Raw genomic sequence first — 19,590 nt, forward strand, 5'->3', positions numbered from 1 at the left:
ATGAGGACCATAAGTCCCTGGTGCATGGCAATGTCACCCCAAGGATTTTCTTTATATGCTTTTAGGGATGCATTCATAGAACAGAGCAAGAAATAAGGGAAATTCACCTTATCGTTATGCCTAAAATGATTTAAGAGGACAAAGTGATATCCATATACTTTCGTAAACCTACCATCTAGAGTTATATATCTCATTAAAACAAAGAGAATTTCTCGCCAGGGCTTTGCAAAAGCCCTAGGCGAGAAATAGGTTTTGCTCAACTTTACCAGTTTTTTCTTCTCTTTCTCTGTGACCGGATACCTTTCAATGGCTTCCCTGCTGACCTTCCTATCTCTGTAGAAACTGCAACCCTCCCTTTTGAGTCCCGTAGCTTTAGCTATTAACTCTTCGTCAATTTCCACCAGTTGGTCACCCATTTTAAGCTTGCCCTTCTTCCAATTTTTGTAGAAGAAGTTGGTTATCTTTCCATCATGGCCATGGAGTCTCTCAAGGAAGCTCGAAAGACTGCCCTTTTGCAAAATCTCCCACACCTCTTCATTCTATTTCCACTCCTTACAACTTCCTAGCTCATATCTTCTCCTATTTCTGCCCATGGTGTCGTTTCTCACAGTCAAGTTCAAGTTACAGAGCTGGTGAAATAGAAAGCTTTTCGAAGCTAAAGCAAAAGCCCAGAAAGCGTGCATAGCATTAGTGATTTGACAAGTTATAATGCACGATCTTCTAACTTTGATGTTATAATGAGTAGTTCCCTCATTATCGAAGTAACTCGAAGTGCTAGCTTTGGTACTTATCATAATTGCCTTGTCAATCAAGATTATTTGGGGTACTTTGATATCTTTCATTAATTATGATTTTTCTTACATCTCTGGGAAGACTGCTCTCACCTGTCCATGTGGCTATTGCATCATTCTTCACCGCCACGTTTGCAGCCCAATCAACAGAATAGTTGGCCTCCCGATATATATGGGATATGTGGCATTTTTTGAAGGTTCTGATAATATCAATGGCAGAAAAAATTATATTGTGGATCGACCAAGAGGGTTGAGAGATCCCATTGAGACACTTAATAATATTGTTGGAATCCCCTTCGATCCAGAGATGGGTACAGTTCCATTTTTTGGCTAGAATAATGCCTTGAAGGGTTTCCATAGCTTCTGCCTTATGATTGGTTTGAATGCCAATAGGGACATCAACCATACCTTTGCAAATGCCTCTGTCGTCTCTAAGAATAGCTCTGTAGCCTGAAGGACCTAGATTTCCTTTGGCTGCTCCATCAAAATTGATTTTAAGCCAACCATGGGGAGGGGTTTGCATAACTATTACTGCTAGAACCTTTCTACTGTTCTACATTAAATGCTTAAAATGATGTTCATGGTGATTAGGGTTTTGTGTTTATTTTTTGTCTTAGTTGGTGTAGCGTCCTAAAATTGCAACACTTGCAATTTTGACTGCATTTCGGTCTTCACGATGGCGACGCAACACGCAACCGGAATGGAGACCCCGAAACCTGATTATGACACCAAAAACTGCATTTTTCAAGCACCCTGGCCTGAACCTCCTTTGCACCCTGTTGTCCCGGGAGGTGGGACCAGAGCGCCCAGCGCCCTGGTCCCTGGGCCTATTTTGGGCCCGGTCTCCTATGGGGTCTCGGGTCTTTTTGTTTGCAAATTGGAAAATTAACTTTCCTGGTCGGCCTAAGGTCGGGAAAATCAGTCTATGAACCCTAATTGGCAAGTATATAAACTACATTTTCCTCTCTCATTTGGATATATACATACATGATGGAAAAAGTGTGGAAACTATACTCAAGCATTCAAGCATTCCTTCAAGCATTCATTCCAAGTCTCCATTCAAGGCTAAGTGTTGCATTCAAGACAAGGATTCAACCATTGAAGAGGAGATCACTTACTACATGCTACATACAACATACTACATACAACAAACAACAACATCTATACCTTCGCACATAAGGATACAAACATCCTTACAACAAGGTATTAGTACTTGTTTTACATTATAGACATTTACATTTACAGCAATTTCTCATTTCTTGGTTAATTCCAAAACCCGGGTTTGACCTAAAGGCAAACCCCTAATCCCTAACCCCCCAATCGTCTTCACTTTTCTGTGTGTAGGTTGCAGGTACGAGGCTGAAATTGAAGATCTGGAATCCTTGTGCAGAGATGAACAGATCCCCCTTCGTTTCGCAGATTTTTCGGAGGACCGTGGCGCCGGGCGCCATCGTCCCGACAAATTTTGCTCAAATTTGCAGGACAGTGCCGTATCGACATTTTATTGCTAATTCCAGGTCCGCAGCTTCATCCTATATCCCTATCTCAGTTTATCTTTATCACTTTCTATGCATTCCTAGCTTAATTCTTCTATCAACATTCTTTACAAAAGAGGGTAGCCTTGCTTTCTTAACCCTTGAAACTCATTTAGCATCCAATCTTGCATTGTGTGGGATTGGATCTTGTGGGTTTCAACCCTTCTTTTGAATGTAAAGTCTCTCCCCTAAGTGAAAACCATCAACCCTAGCAACCTCCCTTCTCTCTCCTTGGAGTTGGAAGAGGGGAGAGCAACTAGGGTTCGATTGTGATTTTCCGCTTTACATTTTGGTGAACCCGACGTGAACATCCTTTCTGATTTTTCATGCTTAGATCTGAAAATTGATTCCTTGATTACATTTCCATGTTTGATCTTTTGCAAAATTTTAGAGGTGATTGCATAAAAACCCTAAAATTTCTTTTTAGTAATTGAACTTGTGAAATATTTAATTGTTAATGTTTGTTTCAGATCTGCCCTTCTACTACAAATTATCAATTCATATCTGTGCTTTAATTTTGAAAATTAAGTGGTTAAGTGTCAAAACCCTAATTTTTGAAACCCTCTTGATTCAACTTTTGTCCGACAATTTCACTGATCAAAACATCTCCAAATCAGCTGTAACCTTGGATTCCGCAATAAAATCACAATATCTGTCATCCCTGAAAATTTGGAAAAAAGTTGCGAGGACCGTGTGCACTACGAGCGCCATCGTCCCCGACATTTTTTCTGAAATTTCGGGAGCAAGATCTTACTGTATTTTCCTGCTAAAATCCAGAATTTTGGTTGATTTTATCAATTATAACACTTTCAAAATTACAGTCAAAGTTGGTCTTGTGATTGCCTGGTTTAAGGCTTCTAATCATTCAAAAATCATTGAAATTGAAATTTTGTGTCAAAATTGTGTTCTTACTGTCCTAAATCTGAAAATTGTGTTAGCATTCATTCAAAATTTCAGTGCTTTATTCAAATTTTTGCAATTTGTGACTTTTGAAATTAAGTGCTTAATTACAACAACTTTGATTTCCGCTTTCAAAATTGAATTTTGTGTGAAATTGAGTCAATTTTTAAAATTCAAAACTTGCATTGCTTTTGACATTCCCTCTAAAATCATAAAATTCAAAATTTCAGTTTCCCTCTCTTTTTCAAAATTCAAATTTTGCATTTTTCGACAATCTTGGTAGTGTTCAATTTTGAGATTGCAACTTTAATTTGGCCTATCTACAGATCGTAAAATCACTCAATTTTTTCAGATTAGCTCTAAAATCATCATACCTTTCATCCCTGCAAATTTCGAAAAAAGTTGCAAGGACCGTGTGCACTCCGAGAGCCACGGTCCCGGACATTTTTTTCGAAATTTTGGGAGACTGTCGTGATTGCATTTAACAGCTTAAATCTAGAAGATTGGCTGATTTTACTGAAAATTGCTACCTCTAAATTCAAAATCTTCTCTCTCTCTCTAGTGCATGAGTTTTACAACAATAAGCCCTACTTACACTATTCCCGTTAGACGAAGCCGTAGAATTAAGTCATTCCGAGGTTTAACTACCGAGGAGATGGAACCTAATTTGAGTAGCCTTTTTAACGAGGACATGGGTAATTCCTCTAATCCTCCTAATGATGAAGAAGCTCTCCATGAGGTTTCTGTAGAACAACTTTCGAAATTGGATAACCAATTTGATGATTTTCACCAATGGATGTCTCATGAATACCCTGATAGTCAAGCTCTTCCTTTAATTGAGGGTCTAAAACGTATGCTTCAAAGTGATAAGAATGGAATTGATATTTTGCGTGGTATTGCACACATTGTGGATTCGAATGTGATGCCTATGAAAAGTTGTGCTGAAACTTTAGGTTATACACAACCTCCTACACAAGTCAATCATTCTATTCCTTTGACAACTTCTATTGCTAGCATACCTACCTTTACATCAAACATAATGGCTACTTCTATACAAGACATTCCTCCTGTGATCACTAGTCATGGGGGCAATCCCTCTTCTTCAATTAACCCTATTCCTTCATTTAATCTGACTTCTTCATTCATTCCTTCAATGAGTGTTCCTATTACATCTCCACAAATGAACATGACGCAAGGGGGCAATTCATTCAACCATTCCATTCCTCCTTGTAGTATTCCTCCTGTCCAATCATCTCCTATGATTAACTATCATAGAGTCCCACCACCTTATTCTCTACCTTCTTTCAATAACATAACACCTCCATCTCAATCTAACACACCTAATATGAATTCTTCGACTAAAGCGACCATTAACAATCTTGCACAAACTGTCTCTTCTTTACAGCAACAAATTGCCTCTATGAATCAATCTAAGTTTAGTGTGCCCACATTTGATGTTGCGAGCCCACTTTCTCTTGACATTGTTCGAGCTATTCCCCCTAAACATGTTGAAATCCCGCATTTAGAGCTTTATAATGGTAAAGGTGATCCTCTAACACATGTTAAGACTTTTCAAACAATTTGTACCGATTTTGCTTATGACCAAAGGTTGCTTGCAAAACTATTTACTAGAACATTAAGAGATAAAGCCCTACAATGGTATTGCTCATTGCCTTCTTATTCTATTACTTCTTTCGAACAACTTGCAAATGCTTTCATTCAACAATTTCAAAACAATATAAGTCCTAAAGTTACTTTGATTGATTTAATGCATTGTAAACAAGGTGTTAAAGAAAAAGTGACTGATTTCATTGGTAGATATAAGCATTTGTATGCTCAAATTTCATTCCCAGTGCCTGACAATGATATTCAAAGAATCTTTATTTCTAATTTACAAAAAGATATTCGAGACAAACTTCTGTTTTCTGAGTTTACTTCTTTCCAACAGTTGTGTGCAACTCTTCACAATTATCAACTGACTGTGAGTCAAATGGAACAATCACATCCTATGGCTCCGAGTGATAAGGGTGATAGCAGTCAACAACCATTTGGAAAGTTTAAACCGAACAAAGATTCCATCAAATTCAATGAAAACATCATCAACAACAATGTGAATGCAGCATCAGGTGTGCTTCCTATTTCTAAGTTTTTCAAGAAAGAAAGAAAGTATACTCCTTTGAATGAATCATTGCATAGTATTATGAATAAGTTATTGGAACAAAATGTGCTTACTCTTCCTCCTATAAGGCAAACTGATCCTGCAAAGATTACTTCACCTTATTTTGATAACAAAGCTTTTTGTCAATTTCATCGTCAGCCTGGGCATGATACTGAAAAATGTTTTTCTTTAAAGGGTAAAATTCAAGATTTGATTGATAATAATACTATCTCTGTTTCTGGAGTGAATGATAAAGGCAACACATCTGTAGCTCCTCCTAACCAAAATCTTCAAATTTTTACTGATCCATTACCTTCTCATACCTCTAATGCGATTGAGGCTAATGATTCCTCTCTCTCATCTGATGGTCTTGTGTCTATGACTCCGAATGTGATTAACTTTCTAGAGCAGCAAGAAAACCCTAAAGAACCTTCCATCACATTTGATTCTAGTGAAACCATTAGAGCACCTGATGGTCCTTTATACATAGTTGCAAAAGTCAAGAATACACCTTGTCGTGGAGTGCTTATTGATCCTTCGTGCATGGTTAATATTATTACTGAGGAATTTCTTTTTACTTTGCAATTGAATCAAGTGATCTATGACAAAACAGATGTGATTGTGAAATTATTTGATGCATTTTCTTCTCTTGCAATTGGTTCTATTACATTACCTATTGAAGTTCATAACAAATCCCTTGATGTGAACTTTGCTATTATTCCTTCTTCCGAACAATTTCGTGTGAAGCTTGGCTATCCTTGGCTATCTTCCATGAAAGCTATTGCTTCATCCTATATCCCTAACCCAGTTTATAAGCGAATCTTTATCACTTTCTATGCATTCTTAGCTTAATTCTTCTATCAACATTCTTTACAAAAGAGGGTAGCCTTGCTGTCTTAACCCTTGAAACTCATTTAGCATCCAATCTTGCATTGTGTGGGATTGGATCTTGTGGGTTTCAACCCCTCTTTTGAATGTAAAGTCTCTCCCTTAAGTGAAAAGCATCAACCCTAGCGACCTCCCTTCTCTCTCCTTGGAGTTGGAAGAGGGGAGAGCAACTAGGGTTCGATTGCGATTTTCCGCTTTACATTTTGGTGAACCTGACGTGAAGTTGTTACTGTCAATCATAGTCTCTTTAAACCAGCTGAAAGAACCTCTAGTGTTCCTATTGATTATTTTTGGCCTAAACAATTCCAATCCCTTCCTCCACGAAGTGATCATCTTTTCAAATCTTATCAAAAGTGGAAAACAGATATGATCCTATCTCTAAGTGAACCTAGAACACCCAAACTTGACATTCCTATCGTTCTTGAGAAGGAAGTTCTTCCTTTGAAAGATAAAACTAATGTCTTTCCTCAAGAAGATTCCCAACCCATCCCTATGGATGTGACTATGTCTATGCCTAATAAACTTTCCAAGAGTAGACCTATACCTCCTCGTCATGATGGTCTTGGTCTCCTTCCTAAACCAAAAATTCCACCTTTATATGGAGTAGTTCCTCCTCCTTCCTTTTATAGAGAGAAGAGACCTTCTTCTTCTCCTATTATCCAACCTAAGAGACCACAACCTAAACACCCAAGTGATAAGGATGAGAACATTCCTCCTCCTCAATCTTTTCCACTTCCTACTAAGACTAGACGAAATCGTTCTGCACGTGAACGCCGACGAAAGCATCGTCTTAGAGCTCAAGCAGCTGCTTCTCAAACTTTACAATCTCCAAAAACACTTTCAACAAGCATTATTCCATTTTCTCTTCAGTCGAAAATTGAGCCTAAATCTCCTAAACATAAGATGCATGATGGTCTTGATCCTGTGCGAGTTAAAGATCCTATTTTTATAAATCTTGATGATGATATAGATGAAAATGTTATTCATGATGAACATGTTACTCCTCTTGCTTCTGATAGTGAATATGAACTTGTTGATGTTGATAACCATTTACCTAATGAATTTTCTAAAGCACTTATCCTAGCTCCTAGACAAGAACAATGTGGCTCGGAACATGAACATAGCCCTTGTTTGGATCTTGTGATAGCTCCATCTACTGTGTTGGATGTTCCTCCTCTAGTGTGTTCCCTGCCTTCCCGAAACATTGATCAGCAAGATCGGGGGGTAGATGACGTGCTAGACTAGTTACATTAGCATAGCAGATTCTCTCCTCCTCTCTTTTGTTACTTCTTCTATATGTTATTCTCATTCTTCTATTTGTTGTCCTTAGTGTTGTCTACTTGAGGACGATGCAAAGCATTGAGATCTCTTTTGGTCTCTCTCATGTTGACTCAAAAGACACATGTGTTCCCTTCTTCTAGGTGACCTTCCTTGATTGGGGAATGAAGAACAATTATGCATACATACATATGATATATATACATGACTTATCATACAGCATACTGACCCCGAGGAAAGCGAAGTCACCTCGTGCTTTGTGTTTTGTGTCTATTATCCTTGGGTTTATCTCACACTTGGGGGCTAAATCTTTGTGATAACGTGCTCCTTTCCTTTCTCATTTCTTATGTGTATCACTACGTTAAAACAATCACCCCCGTTGAGGCATGTACGATCGCTTTAACGTAGGGGGGGAATACACCCTGTCTATCCCTTCAAGATACTTGAAAATTTCTTGGCGAACTTAGCTTTGCCTTGAAAATTTTTTGTATTTCTCTTGCATGACTCATAGTGAGGGAACCTTACTACTGACAGTCATGGTTCTCCCTCGTGATCTTCCCTTTTACTTTGTCAATCGAAGTCGTAAGATCCTTAGTCCACTGGGGGCTTGGTGTGTCTTGCCTCCTTGACGTGGTGAAAGTCTTTCAATGTTGTTTCCTTGTACTTTACCGGAAGTATGAGCATACATACTCCCGCTAAAGTGGGGGCTAAATGTAGCGTCCTAAAATTGCGACACTTGCAATTTTGACTGCATTTCGGTCTTCACGATGGCGACGCAACACGCAACCTGAATGGAGACCCCGAAACCTGATTATGACACCAAAAACTGCATTTTTCAAGTACCCTGGCCTGAACCTCCTTTGCACCCTGCTGTCCCGGGAGGTGGGACCAGAGTGCCCAGTGCCCTGGTCCCTGGGCCTATTTTGGGCCCAGTCTCTTATGGGGTCTCGGGTCTTTTTGTTTGCAAATTGGAAAATTAACTTTCCTGGTCGGCCTAAGGTCGGGAAAATCAGTCTATGAACCCTAATTGGCAAGTATATAAACTACATTTTCCTCTCTCATTTGGATATATACATACATGACGGAAAAAGCGTGGAAACTATACTCAAGCATTCAAGCATTCCTTCAAGCATTCATTCCAAGTCTCCATTCAAGGCTAAGTGTTTCATTCAAGACAAGGATTCAACCATTGAAGAGGAGATCACTTACTACATGCTACATACAACATACTACATACAACAAACAACAACATCTATACCTTCGCACATAAGGATACAAACATCCTTACAACAAGGTATTAGTACTTGTTTTACATTACAGACATTTACATTTACAGCAATTTCTCATTTCTTGGTTAATTCCAAAACCGGGGTTTGACCTAAAGGCAAACCCCTAATCCCTAACCCCCCAATCGTCTTCGCTTTTCTGTGTGTAGGTTGCAGGTACACGGCTAAAATTGAAGATCTGGAATCCTTGTGTAGAGACGAACAGATCCCCCTTCGTTTCACGGATTTTTCGGAGGACCGTGGCGCCGGGCGCCATCGTCCCGACAACTTTTGCTCAAATTTGCAGGACAGCGCCGTATCGACATTTTACTGCTAATTCCAGGTCCGCAGCTTCATCCTATATCCCTATCTCAGTTTATCTTTATCACTTTCTATGCATTCCTAGCTTAATTCTTCTATCAACATTCTTTACAAAAGAGGGTAGCCTTGCTTTCTTAACCCTTGAAACTCATTTAGCATCCAATCTTGCATTGTGTGGGATTGGATCTTGTGGGTTTCAACCCCTCTTTTGAATGTAAAGTCTCTCCCCTAAGTGAAAACCATCAACCCTAGCAACCTCCCTTCTCTCTCCTTGGAGTTGGAAGAGGGGAGAGCAACTAGGGTTCGATTGCGATTTTCCGCTTTACAGTTGGCTAGTAAACCGAAGTTGTCGTTCATTGAAAATCTGAGTTGTCCTCTCTTTATTTGTCCATGTCAACGTCAAGTGTGGTCAAATGGTTGGTCAGACATGTTTAATGTTTCATCTCTAACTTGCAAATAAATTTCATGTTTAACAATTTAAGTGGCGAGTTAGCGAGTGTTTGCTTAGGTTTAAATCGTGAGGTCTCTAGTTTTTTGAGTGTTAGCATTTTATGTTAGCAAGGTAGAGATTGCTAATGAAATCACTTTGGTCGCGAGGTCTCGAATTGGTTTGATGCCATGCATTATACCTGTGAGAGTTAGCGAGTAAGTGCTAAGTCATTAATGGTCTATGTGCCACCGCTCATGCCTGTTTATGACGGTAATTAACATTAGATTTCGATAAATAGTTTTTTAGATTTTATGGTTATCTCTAGCTCACAGGTCCTTTATCATCAAGTTAGTTTAAGTCACAAGCTTGCAAGTACTGGGATATTTTAGTTGTCGCTACCTCGCAAGGTGTTTTGTACTTGACCATTTTATGTTGCGAGGTTGCGACTGGGTGTGATTTTATGTTGTCGCATGATCGTGAGGTGTTCGTGGTTAATTCATTTTAATTTGCGATCATGCGATGTAGTTGGTATCGCAGCTTAGTTGGTTTCATCGCTTGCTCGTAGGTTTTGAAGTTGTTTAGCATTTTAAGTTGTGATCTGGCGACAGGTAAGTTTTGGTCTGATTTTGTGGTCATTGCATGCTCACGGGTTTGTAAGTATTAAGTCATAAAGTGTTGCAAGCATGCGATGGTGGTTAAGTGCCTTTTTGTCACAGGATCGCAAGGGTTTAAGTCAAGTTAAGTTTTGAGTTGTGAGCTTGCGATGAAATAAGTTATTTTGTTAGATTTGCAGTGGTCACCAACTCGCAAGTAAAGAAAGAATATTACAAATTTTGCTATGAGGTTGTGACTGAAGGGTTTGATGAAGATCAATGGCTGTCGCTCACTTGCGAGATTCTTTGAGGATTCGTAAAAGGGGTTGCGATCTTGTGATTAAGAGGATTTGGTAGCATTGTCGCTAACTCGCCGGTTCCTTTCCTAATTGTTATAACTAGTTGAGAGTGTGCGATTAAAGATGGGGATTGAGACGTGGACTTGTTTGTCGGGTTCTGTAAAAGTTTTGAATGACAATTGCCAATCAAATGCCATAGTAGCTAGTTCATGCAAGTGTGGCAATTAATGAGACTTGAGAGAAGTGACAGTGCCCAAATACCATAAATTGCATGATCGAGCCGAGATTTTGATATTTGTATAATTGTATTAATGCATTCTATCAGTTTAATTGAATTAATGCCATACTATCTAGTTCATGCAAGTGTGGTAGTTAATGAGACTTGAGAGAAGTGACGGTGCCCAAATACTATTTTATGTTGCGAGGTTGCGACTGGGTGTGATTTTATGTTATCGCAAGGTCGTGAGGTGTTCGCAGTTAAGTCATTTTAATTTGCGATCATGCGATGCGGTTAAGTCACTTGGTCGCAGTTTTTGAAGTTGTTTAGCATTTTACTTTGCAATCTGGCAACAGGTAAGTTTTGGTCTGATTTTGTGGTCATCACATGCTCGTGGGTTTGTAAGTCTTAAGTCAAAAAGTGTTGCGAGCATGCGACGATGGTTAAGTGTCTTATTGTCACGGGATCGCAAGGGTTTAAGTCAAGTTAAGTTTCTAGTTATGAGCTTGCGATGAAATAAGTTGTTTTGTTAGATCAACGACTATCGCTCACTCACGAGATTCTTTGAGGATTCGTAAAAGGGGTTGTGAGCTTGCGATTAAGAGGATTTGGTAGCATTGTCACTAACTTGCTAACACATGGACTTGTTTGCCAAGTTCTGTAAAAGTTTTGAATGCCAATCACCAATCAAATAGAAGGGCATGAATTCAAATTTCGCTCGAGTACTTCAGTTTGAAGTTTGAATTAATGCCACAGTAGCTAGTTCATGCAAGTGTGGCAATTAATGAGACTTAGACTTGAGAGAAGTGACGATGCCCAAATAGTAAATACCATAAATTGCATGATCGACCCGAGGTTTTGTATAATTGCATTAATGCATTCTATCTTTGAGGTAATCCAGTGAATTGAGCTCTACAACAACATTGGAGAATTCAGAGAGTTGGGTGTGAGAAAATTTCAAAAAATTGGTTAAGTTTTTCCCCTGAAGCTAAAATGAGCCAGGCGACGAGTGGTACTAGAGGTTCCAAGCCCATGCCCAAGCCCAAGCCCAAGGCCATGAGAAGTGGAGCAAGAGGACCTGGAGGTTCCAAGGCCAGTGCTACTGAGGAAACAATGGTTAAGAAATACAAAGAAGAATTTGTAGATTTGATGCCAGGGACTTCCGTTGCTTTGAATACAAATCATTTGACATGGAGAGATTTATGGAGCTAATGCAAAAACCCTATCACGCGTCATATGACTGGTTCTGCTTTGTTTCATTATTTCTGGAAAAATAGGGTTAAGAGTGTCCTGATGTCAAATCCTTAGGATTTAAATACGACAAAGTTAATTGTGCCAGATGTGTATGTTTATGTGGATCTGATCAAAGAGTTGGCCAAACACTATTTCCCAATATCTAGGGTGATCAGAAGAAAGAACCTGTCTGCCCTAGTTTCAATTAACAGAGCTAGCTTTGTTGAAGCTTTCCAGATTACTGGTGTTGCATGTACAGATATAGATTTGGAGTGAATTGCAGAGGATTATGACAAATACAAAGGTGTTATCAAGAGGCATGCAATGCCCAGATACATGCCTAGGGTGAATAGGAAACTAGTTATAATTCCAGAGAGTATCGAACCACCATTTGACATCACACCTTTCCACCATTATATGCATTGTACAATCTATGGATTATGCAGAGTGTTGGGTTTTGATGGAGATTCAACAATGTCAACTGAATTACTAATTATGGCCATGGACATTCAACACCCAGATGTTAACAAAGATTATGATTATGTGGGCTATGTGGTTGAACACATTCATAATGCTCTAGTTGAAATTCAGAGTGATGGTGCACCCAGCCCTACATTCAAGCATTATTCATTGCTGATGCATTTAATCTTGTTCTATAATGTTGAGTTCATGGATAAAGAATAGGATCTTTTCAAAGAAAAATTGGGTGTCTTAATGCCAATACAAAGATGGACCCAGGTTTGGGACAGTAGTTCTCTGTTAAATTCTGTGAGAAGCAAGAATTGAGCCAAGATCTGATGTCGGTCATAGATCACATGCAACTCCAAGCAACGGATGATCGAAGATCAAAATAGTTGAATGAAGATAAATCTGATATGAGAGAAAAATAGAGATAAAGAAGAGAATTTAGAGAAGACTCTCACTGAGCTATCACTTCCCTTTTGAAGGTGAGAGTATATTGCTTATTATATAGAAAAATAATAGCATATACAACCAAGAGGTGCATTAACTCCCACCTCCATAAAAAGTGGGAGGTTGTACCTACTACCCCATAAAAGGTGGGAGGTTTTTACCTACTTGGTAAATGCCAAAACATGTGGCATAACCTCCTTACATGAAAACAAAAAAGGAGTTATAAGAGGTGGCACATAAGGCCAAAAGAGGGTGAGAAACCCAACTACCCCATAACCCACTTAGGAAATGACAAAATAGTGGTTATGAGAGGTGGCACAACAAGCCAAAAGAGGGTGTGTAACTCAACTACCCATGTGAGGTGGAGAGTTACACATGTAGCTAATGTATTCCACCACATGTCCTCATATTAACCACACCTAATAACCTAAGCAAGCTTAATAATATGTGTAGGAAAAATAAATACCCCCTAACATAAGGAGAATAAAAAAACCTACACTAACACCCCCCCTTAAGCGTAGCTTAGGTGGGTGAAAAGATGGGTCTCGGCAAATGAGGCCATTTTAGGTACCCATGTACATAAATATCCCCCCCAAAAGAAGAAGCCCCCCATAAGAGGAATAGACCCCCCCTAAATAGAGAGAGAAAGAATGAAGGACTAAGAAGCCCCTCCTGAAGTAGACACCTTTTGCATCCCAAGCAAAGATCGCAAATGAAGGAACTTGCTTTCGGTGAAAGGTTTGGTGAAGATGTCCGTAGTTTGCTCCAATGTAGAACAATACTTAAGATCAATGATGCCTTCCTGAATGAGCTCTCGAATATAGTGCATGTGTATCTCAATGTGTTTCGTCCTCTAACGATGAACTGGATTTCTTGAGATCTGTATAGCACTCTTATTATCACAAAAGATGATGGTAGGCTTTCTGACTGGAATACCAAACTCAGTAAGAGTATTTTGAAGCCAAATAGCCTCAGTGGTGGCATTGACTGCCCCTCGATACTCGGCCTCTGTCGATGAAAGAGAAATTGTAGACTGCTTCTTGCTCGACCAACAAACTGGACCAGAACCAAGTGAGAAGCAATACCCAGAAGTAGACTTGCGATCCTGAGAATCACCTACCCAATCTGAATCCGTATATCCTACCAAGTCAATATCCACACCTGCTACATACTGAATTCCATAATTGTGAGTACCCTGAATGTAGTGGAGGATTCGCTTAGCTGCTTTCCAATGCAACTCATGTGGCTTCTGCATGAATCTAGAGACCATGCCCACAGCATAAGAAATGTTGGGTCTCGTATGAGTCAAATAAATGAGGCTTCCAACAAGCTGTCGATATAAAGTGCCATCAACCAAGGGTGAAGAGCACTTAGCCTCAAGTTTGACCCCTGACAAAAATGGAGTAGGTGCAGGCTTACAATCAGCCATGTGAAATCTAGAGAGCATATCAAGTGCATACTTGGGTTGTCCAAGGAAGATTCCTGAAGATGATTGAGTGATCTCAATTCCCAAGAAGTAATGCAGAAGACCCAAGTCTGACATCAAAAATTTATCATGTAGAGCAATTTTCACTGCTTTGATGGTGGATGAGTGACTCCCTGTGAGTAACAAGTCATCAACATAGAGAACTAGAAATGTGAGAGTTTCATCCTGTTGCAGAATGTATACGTTCGGATCAGAATGGCACCGAGTGAAACCAACTGTCAGAAGGAATGAGTCCATCTTGGCATACCAAGCTCGAGGAGCCTGTTTGAGGCCATAGAGAGACTTTCGAAGTCGACACACAAGTGAAGGATCCTGAACAAACCCCTGTGGTTGCTCCATGTAGATTTCCTCCTGAAGGTCACCATGAAGAAATGCACTCTTCACATCCATCTGATGAACTTCCCAACGATGGGCTGCAGCTATAGCAAGAACAAGTCGGATGGAATTCATCTTAGCAACTAGAGCAAAAGTCTCAGAGTAATCAACCCCTGGAACTTGGGAAAAACCTTTTGCTACCAAGCGAGCCTTATACTTATCAACCGACCCATCCGCTGCAAATTTTGTTCGATAGATCCACTTGCATCGAACAAGTTTCCTTCCCTTAGGAAGAGGAACTAAATCCCATGTGTGATTCCTTTCCAAGGAATTGAACTCTTCTTGCATTGCAGCATCCCACTTAGGAACACCTGAAGCTTCTCGAAAGGACTGTGGATCAGAAGCTGAAGCAATGAAGAGATGTGGAGCTTGCTGAAATTGTGACCTTGTTCTTCTAGTATCTAATGGATCACCAAGCCAATCTCCTGCTGACTCAAAAGTTTGTTGAGCCCAAAGAGGCACTGAGGCTGGAGAGTCTGGGGAAGAATCATCAGCCTCTGAATGATGACTATGAGAGGAATGTGAATCCTCATCATCACTGTCACCATCTGAAGTAGAGGAAGAAGACTCCTCATCAAGATTAGGAGGATTAAGATCCTCTAAAGAACTGTCATCATAATGCAATTTCTCCAATGTGATAGTGGATGGAGAGGTGGTATGAGAAGAACTAGAAGAACTCTCCTCAAAATGAACACTCCTCTTAATGAACAACTCATGAGTAGTGGGATGGAGAAGCCTATACCCTTTGACATCATCTGGATATCCAACAAATATGCAAGGCTTACTCTGCGGATCCATAGCCTTGCATTTTTCAGCTGGAATGTGGGCCCATGCAAGAGAACCAAACACTCTAAAGTGTTTAACTGTGGGTTTTCGACCAGTCCAAGCTTGAAAGGGAGTTACTCCCTTCACAGCTTTATGAGGAACTCGGTTCTGGATGTAACATGCCCAGTTGATGGCCTCTGCCCAATACTGAGGTGCCAAAGACTTGGAGTGAATCATACAATTAGCCATCTCCTTCAAGGACCTATTCTTTCATTCTGCTACACCATTTTGTTGAGGACTGTATGGAACTGTGTGCTGCATGTTGATACCTTCTGAAGCACAAAACTGTTCAAACTGATTATTAACATATTCACCCCCATTATCTGTATGCAGAATCTTGATGAACTTCCCAGATTGTTTCTCTACAAAAGCTTTGAAATCTAGAAAATTTTCAAAGACTTCAGACTTTTGTTTGAGAAAGTAAACCCATGTATATCTGGAAAAGTCATCAATAAATGTCAAGACATATCTAGCCTTGCTGAAAGATGGTTGTGGAAATGGTCCTGCCAAGTCACTATGTACCAACTCCAATAGTTGTGTAGCTCTCCAAGCTTTACCTTTATCATACTTCTCCTCTAGATGCTTACCAAGAATGCACCCCTGGCAAACTCCATCAGAAAATCGAATAGAAGGCAACCCTGAAACCATTTCTTGTTGACTGAGTTGTTGCAAGTAACGGTAGTTCAAGTGGCCAAACCGTTGATGCCACAAACAACTCACCTCATCTGCATGAGTGAGTAAAACTGTCGAAGGAGAATCAGGAACAAAGTGAGAAAACTGATATAATCTAGAATGATGATCTGTTTTTCCCACAGCAACAGTAGACCCATTATGCATTTCGCTGATTACCACTGCATCTGATGTGAACTCAACTCGCTTGCCAGAACCAATGTGAGTGATCTGATAAATAGATAGGAGATTAGTTGATAAAGATGGAACACAAAGGACATCTTGAAATGTTCCTTCACCCACATCAACAGACCCTCTCCCATGCACTTCAATAGGAGTGTCATCACCCATTAGGATGGAAGGCATAGAACATGGCTCTAAAGATGTGAAATCATCTTCTCAAGAAGCCATGTGGTGTGAAGCACCTGAGTCAATTATCCAAGAATTTGGTTGTGAAGCAATAGCAACTAGGGCCTTACCCTTTCCTTTCCCCTTACTCTTATCTATGTCCTTAGAAGATCCTTCCGATGAACTCTGTTTGACTGAATCAGGAACCTTGATATTATTCTTTTCAAGAAGATTTGAAAGGTGATCAATTTGTTTCCTTAAACACTTATGTTCATCATGACCAGGCCTCTTACAATAAGAACACTTGACCTTCTCCTTCTTAGGTTGTTCACCTTTTGATGAAGAGGTCTCATTGTCTGCTTTTGAAGTAGCAGATTTCTGATCTTTCTTTTTCTCTCCTTGGTTCTTTTGTTTCTTATCTTGCTTACTAGACCCTTTCTGTTCTTTTGTGCCTTGATTTACAACTAAGGCATGTGACTTAGAGGGCTTTATTGTACCCATTTGAACCAATTTGTCCTGCTCCCTAGTGAGTTCTGCAGCAAAATCATCTAAAGAAGGCATTTTGAATGTGGTACCTAGGGTACATTTGGTAGCATAGAATGTAGAAACAAACACTGAATAGTTAGGACCAAGCTTAGAAAGAATACTCAAGATCAGTTGCTTATCATCTTTCTTAGTTCCACACTATTCCAACTGCAATCTTATAGACTTAAGTTTAGTGAAGAAGTCTTGTATAGTATCAAAATTGGTTGGATTCAACCCTATGAGTTCATTCTCCAATTGATGACCTCTTAGTTCATCCTGCTTACCAAAGAGGTCTCCCAAAGTAGTCCATACTGCATTTGGTGTAGTAGCAGATTCAATGTGAAAAAGAAGGTTAGGAGAGACTGACATGCACAATGTACCAAAAGCTTCATCGCATTTATTAAACCATTTAATCTTTTCTGCAGCATCTTGAGGTTCAGTTTCAAGTCCCATAGTAACACGATGATATCCATGTCTTTTCAGATATATTATCATCTTAGATTTCCATTCAAAGTAATTATATGGTGTTAAAAGTGGAACTGTAGATGCATCCATGATAGCAGAAAAGAAGATTGCAAAGAGTCAAGAAGAGTGCAAGAAAGAAGACACAAGAGACACCCCCCCTTTTCACTAGTCTTTGAAATCACCCCCCCCCCAAATATTACAAGGTTGGCACTTTATAATTAGTGCATTTACAAGGCTTTTATCAGATTACAATGCTTTCTAAGGCTTTAATGGCCAAAATAGAAAGTTTAAATACATATAAATTTAACACAAAATCTGAAAAAAATTAGCCTTATTGCTGCTCAATGTATCTTAATACCTTTCCAACAACTATTCGTTTTTGTAAAATAGAGTTGTGAGAAGAAAGATATGATTTATAGAAGGGGAAAAAAACATGCAGTTGATTCAAACTGCAATATCTAACAAAGAAGGGTAGAATATTTCAATAAGACCTGCAATTATGAAGAGTGCTCATTTCTAGCTTTCCGTCAAGTACTCTGATTTTTTTTTACTGTGTTCTCCAAACTCTGAATTTGGTGAAATAAAAGTCACTTATGATTTTCACAAGCCTTCTGGACACTCTGGAAATGCTAAAGAAGCCTCCAATATTACCAAAAATGCTGCAATCACCCAGATCTCAAAGAACACATATATAAAACCAGATTTAACTAGAAGCTTATTTTCCTTTAAACTGTTCTGATTCTCCAGATCACACGAAAATGCAGGAGAAGAGCATACTTGGTTTTTAAGAAAAATATTAGCTATCTAACAATCTCAAATCTCTCAAATAAATCAGAAAAGCAATGAGCTATACCAGACAACACGGCTCTGATACCATGTTAAATTCTGTGAGAAGCAAGAATTGAGCCAAGATCTGATGTCGGTCATAGATCACATGCAACTCCAAGCAACGGATGATCGAAGATCAAAATAGCTGAATGAAGATAAATCTGATATGAGAGAAAAATAGAGATAAAGAAGAGAATTTAGAGAAGACTCTCACTGAGCTATCACTTCCCTTTTGAAGGTGAGAGTATATTGCTTATTATATAGAAAAATAATAGCATATACAACCAAGAGGTGCATTAACTCCCGCCTCCATAAAAAGTGGGAGGTTGTACCTACTACCCCATAAAAGGTGGGAGGTTTTTACCTACTTGGTAAATGCCAAAACATGTGGCATAACCTCCTTACATGAAAACAAAAAAGGAGTTATAAGAGGTGGCACATAAGGCCAAAAGAGGGTGAGAAACCCAACTACCCCATAACCCACTTAGGAAATGACAAAATAGTGGTTATGAGAGGTGGCACAACAAGCCAAAAGAGGGTGTGTAACTCAACTACCCATGTGAGGTGGAGAGTTACACATGTAGCTAATGTATTCCGCCACGTGTCCTCATATTAACCACACCTAATAACCTAAGCAAGCTTAATAATATATGTGTAGGAAAAATAAATACCCCCTAACATAAGGAGAATAAAAAAACCTACACTAACATTCTCCCCATTCTTCTTTCCTTTTCTTTGAAAATTGGATTGTTTCACCAATTATGGAAATGCTAGGAATAAATAGGGAACGGTTGTCAATTAATATTAGGAGAGTTTTGAGACCTTACCAGTATGTTCGAAACTAGCCTATTTCACATAACTGGGGGGACTTTAATTTTTTTGATAACTTTACTGTGATCAGAGTCTATGGTTGTCCTCAGCCTCCCCATATTTTACCAAAATTTGTTCCAATTAGGATTGGTTTTATGGAGTTTATCTGGTAATTGACCCTAGTTGAAAAAGAATACCTTGACAAACACAGGAATGGTTCTCTTCTTCCTAGGCTTTGGGTTGCGTCTAATTTCACCATTGGTAGGAGTTCCTTTGATGAAGTAAACAATTTCCTTAAATAGTATAGGTTGGTTAATGATGTATCTAGATTTTGTGATCCTGAACAATTTATTAAACTTGCATTGCCAGAAATGACACCTTGGGCCAGCATAAAGGACCATGAACCATTGGATGATGAAGATTTGGTTAGAAATTTGCT

Source organism: Cryptomeria japonica, chromosome 7 (assembly GCF_030272615.1).
Source record: "Cryptomeria japonica chromosome 7, Sugi_1.0, whole genome shotgun sequence".
Taxonomy (NCBI): Eukaryota; Viridiplantae; Streptophyta; class Pinopsida; order Cupressales; family Cupressaceae; genus Cryptomeria; species Cryptomeria japonica.